Here is a 15,237-nt window from a genome sequence, read left to right as displayed (position 1 = left end):
GTCAACAGGTAAATGATAGAAGCAATGCTTATTGTTATTTGTTTATATATATGTTTATATATACATAGATATAGGGATATATGTCACGACATTGACTGGACATAAGACACAGAAACAAAATATATACTAGATTTGAACTCGTCACCGAGGATGAGTTTGGTGATCCGGCGTACTTTGACCCTCACGAAGCACGCGCGGTTCTGATTGAAAAGTATTATATGCTAAAACATGCTCTATAGTTTTTAAAAAGAATAATTTTGAGCATTTTAAAGACTTACGAATGTGTACACATACGTCTTAATATACGGAAATGATATTAATACAGTGTCACAAACCCAAAACATGTAACCGAAACGTAATTTCCAGCTTCAGTAAGTGCTGTGGGCGTTGAAATGAGCGTACGGAGCGTAAATTATGGAAAGTTTTGGAATACTGAAAATGACCTGAAATGTGCTTTAAATTATCTGAAAAGTGATATTAACAATTTTAAAATTTTGACGCACAAGTACGAATACCTTACACGACGTGCCTGAGGATGGTAATGGCACATGAATTTAAAACTTGTCAAGTTTAATTTAAAACCCCGTTGGTTGGTTATGCCACACAAATTTTTCTTTTAGAGTATCGGTCTGATAGCGTCAAAATACAGTCTGCCGCCCTCTATTTTAAAAATGTTTAATCTTTTAAGAAAAAGATAAGGCTCCAAAAAAGCATTCTTTTTTACCATGATGACGTCATCAAAATGAAAAATAAAGGGACACTTCTGAAAGAGAATTGTCTCAGCTATAACATACTCACAGGTGGAAGACAATCGATCAAGAATAAGCAAGATACGTTCAAATAAGTTGAATAAATACATCATAAATAAAATTTCAGTTTTTTGAAATTAGATATCAATATGATGACCTATATTTGATGCACACGTACGGCATTGCTATTGGCCATAAGATGACCAAAAAGAATGGAAATTTGTGCAAACAATGTCAGGAACCCAAACTATGTGAAAAAACAAAATGACTAGCTTCTGTATGTGCTGCGCGCGTAAAAATGCCCGTGTGTAGTGGAAAATTTAAAAAAATTTCGAAATCCTCAAAATGGCCTGAAAAGTGCTCTAATTTAGTCAAAAAGTGATTTTGAACATTTTAAAAATTTGACGCATGCGTACGCGCGCTTAATAAAGCGCACGCGTAAAATTAAGGTACAGTACATTCAACATTAATCCGAAATTAATGCTCACTTAATACGATTTAAAAATGGCAATTGGTTAGGCTGATATGATCGATAATGTAAAAACGCAAAATTGCGCGTAGATGACGTCACGCATGACTGAGCGCGTTTAAAAGCGTACCATGACTATTCCAGACCAAGCCAAATGTTCGTTAACAGCGAGGACCAGTTAGGTGATCCGCCGCTCTTTGACCCATGAGGAAGTGTGCACGGTGCGGATTGAACAATATTTAAATGCTGATAATGGCAAAATACGCTAATTTAGTTTGTTAAAAAAGAATTTGGAGCATTTTAAAAGATTTACTCATGTGTACGTGCACCTCATGACGCACGTGCGCATCTTATGTCACTGTTGTCTCCTGATATGAGATATACCTGTATATATATATATATGTATCAACTTTCATTGACAAACGCCTGTTGGTGAAGGAGAAATTCGTATCTACAACTCATGTGCTCTCAGAATATGTAATAAAAATTGGGGGTCACCTTTCATGCTAAGGAGCTATATTTGATTATAAATAGCCTGGCATAATTATAAGCATATGTAATTTTTGACGCACACGTACGCGCACGTTAAGATGCGCAAACAAAAAAGTAAGATACCTAACATTCGACCTTGACCTGAAGTATAAGCCCATTTAATATTATTCAGAAATGACGAATGGTTAAGATGATATGACGTCATCAACGTTTTGAGAAAAGAAATATAATTTTTTTCTTGTTTTTTAATTCAGATGGCAATATGATGACGTCACAATGTCCGATCAGCTATTATGATATATAAAATCATATCTACAGCTCATGTACCTTCAGAATATGTAATAAAAATTGGGGGTACCTTTCATCCTAAGGAGCTATAACTGTTTTAAGAAAATGACATGATATAAAGCATATTTTAATTTCGACGCACGCGAATGCTCGCGTTATTTCGCGCGCACAAAAATATAATGTACATAACATTTAACCATGACCTGAAGTTTATGCCCACTAAATATAACAAAAAATAAAAATGGACATTTTTGATCAGTATCTTAAACCACTTGTCGACAACGCGAAGAGATTATAATCCCCAACCACGCGTTGTAGACGGGTATACGCGTTGCTTTATTTTGCGAGGCTCCCCTATAGCTTTTGTATATCTGGACCAGTCAATTGTGTGTAACCTTCCAGACCTAGTCTGTAATTGAAATTGTTGCTATTGATGCGGATAGGCCAGGAAAGTTGATTTCAAGAACATTTTGTCGTTATGTACAGTACAATGTTTTTTGTATCTTCCCCACTATCGTCTCATATTTTAAAATTTTAAGCTAATACAGTATGAATTAGAATTTTGTGTACAGTAAATAAATGTAACTTGTTCTTCCCTATTCTTTACATTGGTATAAACTATAGTAAATATAAATCCATATACCTGTACAGTATTTAATATTTTGATAATAAATAGAGAGTGTAAAATGCAGTGATATATATTGTAATACCTGACTGCTTTAATGTTACTTTATTCTGTGTACAGTAAAACAATTTTATATTAACTGAGAAAATACACTTGTAATAAATTATTTGCCATGTACAAGGATGATAAATTGTGTTTCAAAATATTTATTTGGTAACACCAGTAGTCTTGAATTTACTGTATGTACAACAATAACTAAGTGAAGCACCAAAAATATGGATGTTGAAGAAGAAATCTTGGCTATGGTAAATAATACAAGACAATCAGACATGATAAATAGGGCAGTGCAGTTAAACTTGCCTAAGATGACTAATAATATACTCTAATAATTTCTAAGTCGATCTAATTTTACATGCCGAATTGTTGTGTTTTCCATTACTGTAAGAGCAAGTCAAATTTTGTTAGGGTCAAACAATTTCTCAATGGCATTTTAGATATGACATAGGAAAGTTTAACTACTGTATTTTAAAATACTAAACAAAAAATGGTGTGCAGCAAGAAAATTGAAGCTTTCTCTTAAATTCCAATACCAAATTAATCAGCATGCAGACATAGGCATAATCCAGGCATTAAAAAATAAGCAGTTTCATAGAATAACTTTACTCAAGACTGTACAAAGCCATACATTAAAATAGTTTAAAACTAATTTGAAAACTTTTTTGTTTACAAAATCGCTTTAATTGGGTTAATTGTTCACTGCGCCTTTGATAATGTTTTTTGAATTGGCGTGTTATAAATTTCTGCATATTATTATTATTATATATTGAGCCACATTTTCATACTGTACTATCAACTTCGCACATTACATATTTCAAAATTAATCCTCACAATTTGGTTTCTAAATCAGGGTCACATATTTGCTTCAAAAGAATTACTATTGAATGGGATTATAATACCATTCAATAATATTAAAGACATTTTGCAAGTGAAACAGGTACAGTAATACTGGTACAGTATTTATTTATTTATTATAAATTTGGCATGCAATATAAACCAGATGCGTAAAAAAAAACTTAATTGTGTGGCATTTCAGTATATCTTCAGAAAAAAAAATCACTAGATAAATCATTTTAATTTAATTCTTTGGAAATATTTTGGCCTCTTGATTGAAGCCTTCCCGTCTGCTTGTGTGTAATGTATTTATTGTTGATTCTTAATAAAACTGACACACCATGCTGATACTTTTTTACCATTCCAATATATTTGTTTCATGTACTCTGGCTGAACAGTGATGAGATATTCACTTAATTTTCTTTTGCTCAACTTAAATTGTGTGTAGCTTTCATTACAAGTTTCAGCAAACAACCAGAGTGTTTCTTGCTAACGTCTTGCTGGGTGCTTGTATGCTTTGTACCACCTTCTTTCGTAGATGCCAAAGTTGGGTGGTTGTACTCATGGCAAATGTTGTGGTATGTTTGTCTCATCATGGCGAATGGCAAATACCTATGTGAGGAGAGTGTCATGTTTCGGCCTATCACATATCTTGTCCTACAAAAATATATATGTATATATTTTATTTGAATTCCACATTTCAACTACAGATGAAAGGTAGGTTTGGAGTAACATATGCATCATGTTATTATTTAATGGGGCGTTATTGTTGTGTCGCCTAGCTTCTAAGCCTACAGTATACCTGTATCAATAATAATCTTATTGTTACTGGAATTGGTGTTCACGGCTCTGATGATATACTGTAGTGTTATAGCACATCGCCTTTAGACAGTGCATTTTTTAGACATTTAGGCCTAGGCCTAGACAGTTTTTCATAGGACCAGGCCTATAACTAGGCCTATAGTATACTATTATTAGTAGGCATAGGGGCCTAGGTCTATTATTAAGAAAACAAATGCACTAGCACAATTAATGTGATAAAGTCGCCATGGCATGGCATGACAAGTCTAAGCTAGGCTAGTAGTAGAAACCTACTAACTTTACCGTTAGCTGGATAAGGCTGCATGCGAACTCACCTGTTGCTGGACTGGAGTAGTGTCCCGGACAGGAGTGCGCTACTGCTGCTGGGTAGACACTGACTGTGCTAATCCTAGGCATAGGTGTAGGCCTAATTATAAACAAACAAGTCATCGGACTGATATACGTTTATCAATTCAATTGAATTATTCCTCCATGATTGAATTGACGTTGACTAAACCGTCTTTCTGTAACTGCGTACGTAAACGATCACAAAAACTCACTTCACACTAGTGTACTGTACAGTATGTATTGTCTAGTCGCTCGATCGTCGGGACGATTTTTCGATCAGCTGCTCGCCAAAATTGACAGACGTGTCTTGAATATTAATGAGTTGGTTAGAAAATGCTACCAAGTTACTGAAAAAAGTGATCAGCCTCGTTTTCACCCGATTTTTCTGTCTCATCATATCATGTTTTGTTTCTGTAATTATCGTAATTTTGAATTTTTAAAGTATTTTTCCCTAACTCAGGAAAGGTTAAATAAGCAATATATGGCCACTTGTCTCATCCCCGCACCGCCCCCCCCCCCTTTAACAGTACTCACGGTCAATTCTTTACTTCATTTCTTGATTCAAAAATACTGTGAAGCTCTCTTACTTCATCTATCACTCACGTATAATTACTTTAAGCTTTTACATATAAGCCTTGTACTTTTATCTTAAAATGTGCCTCGATATTTCCTTTAAGATATTTTATCTTTAACTCCTGGCTAGATACCTTTAAACTAACCATTTTAAACACATTTGCATACTTTTACACTCCACTTAAATGCACGAATCATACACTGCCACTTTGCCTTAACCTCATTAATATTCATGTAACTTATTTCCATTCACAGACCGTTTTAACTTGAGTCATACAACTATGCATATTCATTAGTTCACGATTCAGTTAGCAGTGCTGCAAAGTAGAATGAAATATCCTAAATATTGTGACAATATACTTTATTTATTATATGTATATCTAATAATATATATAAAGAAATTATTGTATACAGTGAGTTTAATGAAAATAAAAGTATATAAAAATTAATTTAAAGCATATTAATCTCACTGAAAATTGTACATACATAATTACTATATATATATATACATATGCATATATACATATATATATTAAATATAATTGTATATATATATATATTTCATAGTAAAACATTTGAATTCTGAGAGTATGGATATGATTCTAATATTCTAATGTAAAACATTAGTTACGTAATTTTTAAGATACCATACAATATTTGACCTTGATGACCTTAAATGACCTATTTGTGGCATCCTGACCAGGTTAAAAATGGTAATGGTATGTTATACACATTGAATGACCTTAAATGACCTTTTATTACCTTAATGACCATCAGACCATGTCACAAGTGTTATAAATCCTTGACCATGAAATATAGTTTTAGATTTCATAATTCTCATTAAAATGGTTTAAAAACCGATATATTGATAAATATAGGATTTGCGTAACAGCAATTTTGAAATTCAAGATGGCCGCCAGAATGACCTCGAATGAAATATTGTAGTTCATAGTAAAGATTTTGAATTCTGAGAGTCTGGGTATGGTTCTAATGTAAAATATGACAATTAGATTAGATGAATCACCTCATTTTTTAAGTGTCCATGCTACGATGCCTGTTTCAGCTCCACCAAACCTACCTAAGACTGGAATACCAGATGCCAGTTTTCCTAGCAGTCGGATGGATAAGGTGCTCTCATCTATGGTAAAGGAACTGAGAAAGCCAGTTTTCGATACTACGAAGTTCGATGGGGACCCAATCGAATATCGAAAATTCAAGAGGCAATTCACTGCTCGAGTCGTAGGGTGTACAGACACAGACGATGAAAAGGACGTCATAGTTAACGCATTCATGAAGAAGGCACTATCCTGGCCAACCATTAGGTGACAACCTAAAGGCTTTGGATGCATTTCTATATTTTTAGTGGAGTGCGAAAGTGCCATCAAGTCTATAAATGCCCTAGGAGTAATGAAGTATTCCGAAAATATCAAGAATATTGTACGGAAGCTGCCATTCAATTTGCACGAACGGTGGAGGACACTAGATAGCCGACTAAAGGATGAGGGTAAGACGGTGAAGTTTCATAATCTTACTAAGTTCGTCAAGCAGGAGGCCAAAAAGGCAAATGATCCCACGCATGGGAGAGCTGTAAATCCAACCGATGCTGGAAAACGGAGGGCCAAGGGAAGCTATGCTACCAAGCTTGGCGACAATAGAGAAACCAAAGTGCAATCTAACATTACAGCTGCATCAACACCAACACCAAATCCAGTCCGGGCATGCTCCATTTGTAAGAAGGGAGAACATAGGGTAGATAAATGTGATGTGTTTATGGGCAACACCATTCAAGACCGTATCAACCTTGTAAAGGATGCCGGAATGTGTTTTGGTTGCCTGAGGCAAGGGCAGAGATCAAAGGAATGCAGAAATAGAGCTACCTGTCAGAAGTGCCATAAACAACATCCGACGGTTTTACACCGAGATGAAGTGCCAGCTTGTCGAGTAGAGGTAGAACACCCAAAGAGCTCGAAAGATGTAATACTCGATATCACAGGATCGAACCCATCTTGTCATACAGGGGCGGTAACACCATTTGCACCATGACCCAGTGGCGGCTCTAGGATATATTTTCTTAGGGGGAAGTTGTCCGACAGGGGGACTTGAGCTCGTAGGCTCGAGCTGGAGGATGGGGTTGAGAGGGGTACCCCTCCCAAATGAGATTTTTAAAAAGAATATCAACCTCTGGATGGCCAAAAATGGCACTCTCAGACTGTGACATACATGCGTTGGCTTGGAGTGGGCCTATTTTTATATGTTTTATGGTCTGACTGCCCGACGAGCTCTCAGACATAAGGATAGCACTTCCTCATCCTACACAAGAAACTGCATCCAAGTCAACTCATCACACATACCTATTACTGAAACTGCAAGGAACTGGCCCCATCTGAAAGGAATTAGTCATCAAATACCACCGCTCCAAGACTGCAAAATTGGACAACAATTGCCCTCAAGCTCTCGCTCCAAGAGACTACGTGTCTGGTGAAAGCAATCGACCATATGCGATTGAAACAGCGTTAGGATGGAGTGTTGTTAGTTGGAGGTAGTGAGTCATATAGAACACTTTTCAGATTGGACAAGAGCAGTAAAGGTTATAGTCACCCTAAAGAAGTTCATTACGAGAAGAAAGAACACTAACTCTGAAATCTATACTTCAGAAGAAAACAGAAAGAATGCCGAAACAACCATTATTAAAATGGTGCAATATCATTACTTCGACGATGACATAAACCAACTTATGAGTGGGTCAAGTTACAGTGGCAATCTTGCGAAGTTAGACCCATATGTAGATGCAGACGGAATACTGAGGGTCGGTGGTCATTTGTCACAAGCTACTACATTAGACATTTGTATCAAACATCCTGTGATATCACCAAGAAAGAGCCATGTAACATACCTGATTGTTAAGCACTTCCATGGAAAGACCACCCTTCAAGGAAGAGGCATGAAGGTGAACACTCTTAGAGTCAATGGATTCTGGATAATAGGAATCAGTTCTGCCGTATTAAGTCATGTTTACAAGTGTAACATGCAGAAAACTACGTGGACGTACCCATGACCAAAAAATGGCAAATTTTTTGGTCATGCTCTCTTCTTCATCGCCGATTTTTAATGTTGACGTGCCCCTAAAACCGAAGGATGGCTTAAGAAACCTGTGAAACATCAACAGGCAAGCCTACCATTTTCCAAATACAAATAAGATCTATTTCAACAACTACAATAAGCTATAGAAATATATAAAATGCATTATGTATTATACAATTTTTAGAAGAAATATTATCTATCAAAAACTATGCATTAAATACTACGTCTTAAAAAATTCATGAAATTGCAATCACAAACGCTACAGAAATATAAATAATATGTATTATGTGCTATACAATTTTTAAAATAAATGTCTATGAACTAGGTATTAAATAAGCCTCAAAAACATATAATATAATGAAGATATAAAAAATAGATAATAGAAATAAAAATGCAGTGGCAGATCCAACATTTTGAAATAAAGGGTTCCAAGGAGGGACTTCCAAAGATAACAATTTATGATTATTTATGATTAAATATTATTTTATCTAAATTCAACAGCAGCAAAAGTCACTACAGAAGCTACTAAAGAAATAATAAGCTATATGAAATTATATATCTNNCGAATGAATTAATTATAACATAAGAATGGGTAACCTGTTTGAAGTTTGACCCTTGACAACGACTCTTCTTTGTTGGAATGTCACAATCTTTGTATCCACTTAAACAAACGTTTCCTGCAAACAAAATCCATAAAAAACTAATTAATTACAAGATTTCATTAAAATTCTTAATAGCACTGCTGATCCATCAATCCTCTAGATACAAAATTTCTTTAATTTTTCTTGGCAACTATGGCATACCCTTTGTTTATTCAGCTAAGTTTTTAGGAGTAAGTCTTGACAGTGGCCTTACATGTAAAAAACATATCAATGAAATAGAGAACAAAATTTCAAAAAGCCTTGGTATTATTTTTAGATTATCCCTATTTCTACCTATTTGAGTGGTTTTCGGCGTGGCTTTCAATCCAGGTCATTGTCAGTTTCAAGCTTGACTCAGTCGGATGTGGGGTGGAGTTCGAATTCAATCGGTAAGTATTCCATTTTCAAACATTTATTATGTCAAGTCTTAGAAGTGTTATGGTCATGATAATTTTAGTGATGTTTAGATCAGTGTGATTGTCCTGTTTGGGAGATTTTTAGTGCAGCTATGGTTGTGCTTTTTTATAATTTAATTAGGCCTAGGGGTCTAGGTGGAACGTCGCTAGGCTAGGCTAGTCTTTCAATTTCAGGCTAGGCCTAGGTCTAACCTAATATTATGTATGCCATTAGCTTCTCTACCTAGGGTAGATCTAGGCTTAGGTGTCTAAACAAACAGTGTTATTTTCATATTTGATATTAATTAGAAATTGCCAGATTACTTTGAAGTGTGTATGTGGCCACAGGCTCATCATAGATGCCATATTGTAATTTTGTGGCGATAAATAGTTTTTTCTATGATTATATTTAGGGGGTAAGTATATATTTTGATGTCCAAATATCTTACTAAAAAATCAACATCTAATAAAATATCAAATAAAATAATAGTAATCGGTAATTATATTGAATATGTTAGTAAAACAGCTTTTATATGTGAATTTGGTAACAAATATTGCGCTTCAATCTTAAGTTAATTTACACAAATCATGTACAGGTACATAGACCCCATATTGTAATTTTGTAGAGATAAATATTTTTTTCCATGATTATACTTAGGGGGTAGGTATATATTTTGATGTCCAAATATCTTACTATTAAATCAACATCTAACTAGATTTGAACTCGTCACTGAGGATGAGTTTGGTGATCCGCCGTACTTTGACCCTCATGAGGCGTGCGCTGTGCTGATTGAAAAGTTTTATTTGCTAAAATAGGCTGTAATTAGTTTTTTTTTTAAAAAGAAAATTTTGAGCATTTTAAAAGATTTACATATTCGTACGCGCACGTCTTGACGCCCATGAGTACGGTAATGGCACAGAGTTGACTCCTGATATGAATACAGTGTCAGGAACCCAAAATATGTAACAAAACCTAAATTCCAGCTTCATTACATGCTGTGCGCGTGGAAATGAACGTACAGCGCATAAATTATGGAAAGTTTTGGAATGCTGAAACTGACATGAAATGTTCTTTAAAATTTTTGAAAAGTGATATTGAGAATTTTGTGTGCGTGGATGGTAATGGCACACGAAATTAAACATTTTCAAGTGTTTGTAAAACCGCCTGATAGTTGGTAATGCCACACAAATTTTCTCTTCATATAACTTATATATCAGTCTGATAGCGTCGAAATACAGTCTGCTGCCCTCTCTGTTCTATTGTGTTTACATCTTTTAAGAAAAAGAGATAAAAGGGCTCCAAAAAATCATTCTTTTGGACCATGACGTGATCAAAATGAAAAATAAAGGGACGCTTCCGAAAGAGAATTGTCTGAGCTATAACATACTCACAGGTGGGAGACGATCGATCAAGAGAAAAACGTTCAAATGAGTTTAAAAATTATAAATTTAGGTTTTTTTAAAATTCAGATGGAAATATGATGACGTCACAATGCCCGATCAGCAATAATGATCTATAAAATCATATCTACAACTCATGTGCTTTCAGAATATTTAATAAAAATTTGGGGTCACCTATCATCATAAGGAGCTATAACTGATTAAAAATAGGCATAATTTTAAGAATACTGTATATAAATGTTGACGCATGCGTACGCGCACGTTAAGACGCGCGAATGGAAAACTGATGTACCTGACATCCAACCTTGACCTGAAGTGTATGCTCATTAAATATGATTCAGAAATGGCGAATGATTAAGATGATTATGGGGTCTTCAATGTTTTGAGGAAAGGAAGATGAGGGGGTCTGAAAGACATTTATTTTGACCATGATGATGTCATCAAAATGTAAGAAAAAGTCACATTAATATGAAAGAGAATTGTCTCAGCTCTAACATACTCAAAGTTGGGAGACAATCGACCAAGGATAAGCGAGATATGCTCAAATGCGTATTTTCAAAAATGATATCATCGATAAAATCAGTTTTGTTAAATTCAGATGGCAATATGATGACGTCACAATGTCCGATCAGCCATTATGATCTATAAAATCATATTTTCTTCGTAAGGTTTCTTTGTATTTTGATTCGCTGTAATGTTTGATCTTTTAATGGGGTTTGGGGTAAACCGGCTTTGCTACAGTGATTTGGATCACTCTGGTTGTCCCTGGTCTCCCCAAATTTCAGCTTTTTTGTTGTTGTAAATGATCAAATAAATAATGAAAAATGAAAAATGAAATTTACAACTCATGTGCTCTCAGAATATGTAATAAAAATTGGGGGTCACCTTTCATCCTAAGGAGCTATATTTGATTATAAATAGGCATAAATATAGGCATATGTAATATTTGACGCACGCGTACGCGCACACAAAAAAGTAAGATACCTAACATTCAACCTTCACCTGAAGTATAAGCCCATTTAATATTATTCAGAAATGACGAATGGTTAAGATGATATGACGTCATCAACGTTTTGAGAAAAGAAAGATGAGGGGTCAGAAAAAGCATTTATTTTGACCATGATGATGTCATCAAAATGTAAAAAGAGAATAGTCTTAGCTATAACATACTCAAAGTTTAGAGACAATTGACCAAGCATAAGCGAGATACGCTGAAATGCGCATTTTAAAAAATGACGTCATAGATAAAATTCAGTTTGTTGAATTCAGATGGCAATATGATGACGTCACAATGTCCTAAGGAGCTATAACTGATTTAAAAAAAAAAAAAAAAAAAAAATCAAAAATGATGTCATCAAAATGTAGGAAAATGTCACATATATGAAGGAGAATTATCTCAGCTACAACTTACTCAAAGTTGGAAGACAATCGACCAAGAATAAGCGAGATACGTTCAAATGCGCATTTCTTAAAATGACGCCATCAATAATATTCAGTTTGTTGAATTCAGATGGCAATATGATGACGTCACAATGTCCGATCGGCCATTATGAGATAGAAAATCATATTTAAAACTCATATGCTTTAAGAATATGTAATAAAAATTGGGGGTCACCTTTCATCTTAAGGAGTTGTAACTGTTTGAAATTAGGCCTGATTTTAGCAAAATCTTTGTGCACAAATGCGCACAAAGTTCACTATGTTTGATGCGTGCGTATGGCATTGTTATTGGCCATAAGGTGATTGAAAAGATCGGAAACTTGTAAAAACAATGTCAGGAACTTAAAATGTGACAAAAAACTTATTTTCTAGCTTCTGTATGTGCTGCGCGCGTAAAAATGCGCACGCGTAGTGGTAAATTCCGAAAAATTTTGGAATTCTCAAAATGGCCTGAAACGTGCTCTAATTTAGTCAAAAAGTGATTCCGAGCATTTTAAAATTTTGAAGCATGCGTACGCGCACGTTATCACGCGCACGCGTAAAATTAGGGTACATTACACTAAACATTGACTTGAAGTTAATGCTCACTTAATACAATTTCGAAATGGCAATTGGTCATGCTGTTACCATTCCTTTTACCTCAATACCCGTTTCAGCAATAACTCTGAAGGGTTGAGGAACCTCACTTTGCACTGACCTTAACTGACAAACTCAATATCAAAAGAGAGAGCCGAAATGTTAATTAGTTTTCCAGTAAGTTGTCAATAAATCACATAGACATACCTATGGTATAGTATAGCTGACCTTGCATAGGCAATAAATTACAAAAGCAATGATTATAATCCAGTTAAAGAGCAATTACCAGAGAAAGGCCTAATGTCCCAAAAGATGGTGGGAAATCAGGAAAATTTAAAAAGGGTAGAAACACCTCATGTTAGGCTGATATGATGAAGCGATCTTGTGTGTAACTAGTGGCATTCTTGAGATATCGTGCGAACAAAAATACGGAGAAAGAAGAATAAGAAAAAAAGATGATGATCCTGACAATAACAAGAGGTGATCCGCTAGAGAGCGGATCACCAAAAAAAAGATGATGATCCTGATAATAAGAAGAGGTAATACGCTCGAGAACGGATCACCAATAATAGTAATCAGTAATTATATTGAATATATATGTTAGTAAAACAGATTTTATGTGTGAATTTGGTAACAAATATTGCGCTTCAATCTTACATTAATTTACACAATCATGTACTTTTGTTTGCAGATTGTTGATTGCACATGTATATAGTTTGTCAGTTTCACATGTGTCCTGTGAAATTGATTTGGTACGTACTGTATTTTCAAACACTTATGTGTCTGTATTGCCTAATTAATGCTGTTGATTATGGTCATCATATTAGTGGTGTTTCTAGAAGAGTGTGATTGTGTCCTGTTTATGAGTATTTGAGGCTAGTTATGGTTGGGCCATGGAGGTATAAATACCTCCATGGTTGGGCTTATAATTAATTAGGCTGAAGGCCTTGCTAGTCTCTTCCTTCTATTTGAGGCTAAGGCTATTTGGAGGTAGGTGTATATTAATATCCAAATATCTTACTAATAAATCAACATCTAATAAAATAATAGTAATCGATAATTATATTGAATATGTATGTTAGTAAAACAGCTTTTATGTGTTAATTTGGTAACAAATGTTGTGCTTGAATCTTATGTTAATTTACACATATACTTATGTTGGTGTACGGTAAGAATGGCCCCGGAAAAAATTGCCCCGGAAAAAATGGCCCCGGAAAATATGGCCCCGGTAAAAATTGCCCCATATGACAGGTAGGTAAAAATGGCCCCAATAATCAAATTCTGTATTAAATATATGCATTTTTTTTATCTTAAATAATTTAGTTTTAAAAAAAAAGGAATCTAACATCAAACAAATTGCCATTTACATTTTACTTTTTGCAAGAATAATATAATATATTAGTAATAATATTCAATGATAAAATATTCAAAGATAAATAAAAACCCATGAATTACACTTTTTATTTATTTTTTTTCCATTTAAATGTTATCAACATAAATCATGCATTTATTAATACTAAAATAATTTACTTGTGGCCGATTTCACGGAAGCGGAATCACAATTTTCCAGAAATTCAACCTGTGTATTGGTAAACCCCACAAACAGTGGGTTAGTATGAACATCAAATTATTATTATTATTTTTTTTATTTTTTTATTTTTTTTTTTTTTTTTAAAGAAAAAGAGAGTTCTACAATCATAATTATTGATATACCAAGTCAGTCAATCACAATTGAATTATTTGATTTTCTACAGTGTGTTTATTTTCTACAGTGTGTTTTGGGAGGTTTGTGGGATTTAGCAATACCACTTAATCCTACCATAATCACCCTACCCTCACAATCGCACGCCATTTTAATTCTTAGCATAATTGCCATACATAACTATATATAATTTTAAGCCAGTAGTAGGCACTTGCATTTAGTTAGTGATGAGTAAAAACCAAGTATGCAACTAAATTAGTTGCTTAAATAAATGTATTCCTAATTATTCAGTTTACTAAAAGCAATACTTCTTTGAATAAACTCTAAGCAGACAATTTATTGCTAAGTTTGCAGGAAAGTAAGCCTCTCCCTTTTCCCATACATGAGCTTGTGATTCAAACACACAATTGATCCACATGCTTTAACTACTGTTTATTTGCATTGTTTATAACATGTAAAGTTAATTCATTTGATATTTAACAAAAGTGAAGTTTGTGGTTATCTATGAGTTACATATTTTGGTAGCTGAAGTACTGTATACTGTATGTCATTCCTCTACTTTGTTAGTGAAATAACGTTTTTAAAACTTTTATTTCTACTATCAAAAAATGTTATTCAATGACCATTGTTTTTCGATTATCTCTCAGAACATTATTTGCATCTGCTGTAATTGTTAAAAAACAAATGCTTTTAAAGAAATTAAAAAAAATCACATATTGATCTCAGTTCAAAGGAAAAAATAAAACTTATTTCTAAATTTACAAT

General features: G+C 34.1%; 1 long non-coding RNA gene across 1 annotated transcript in view; it reads right to left on the bottom strand.

Moving 5' to 3' along the window:
• Positions 1 to 8,880: 8,880 nt before the first annotated feature.
• The window catches only part of LOC117101689, an 18,080-nt gene continuing 11,723 nt past the window's right edge, over positions 8,881 to 15,237 (bottom strand). Inside the window, exon 4 of the long non-coding RNA XR_004444301.1 lies at positions 8,881 to 8,994. This is a non-coding gene — a long non-coding RNA (uncharacterized LOC117101689). The remainder of the gene's footprint in view (positions 8,995 to 15,237) is intronic.

This window comes from Anneissia japonica, unplaced genomic scaffold (assembly GCF_011630105.1).
Source record: "Anneissia japonica isolate Jap-2015-1 unplaced genomic scaffold, ASM1163010v1 scaffold180_len884964_cov147, whole genome shotgun sequence".
In the NCBI taxonomy this organism is placed as follows: Eukaryota; Metazoa; Echinodermata; class Crinoidea; order Comatulida; family Comatulidae; genus Anneissia; species Anneissia japonica.
This window is presented reverse-complemented; position numbering and strand designations above follow the sequence as displayed.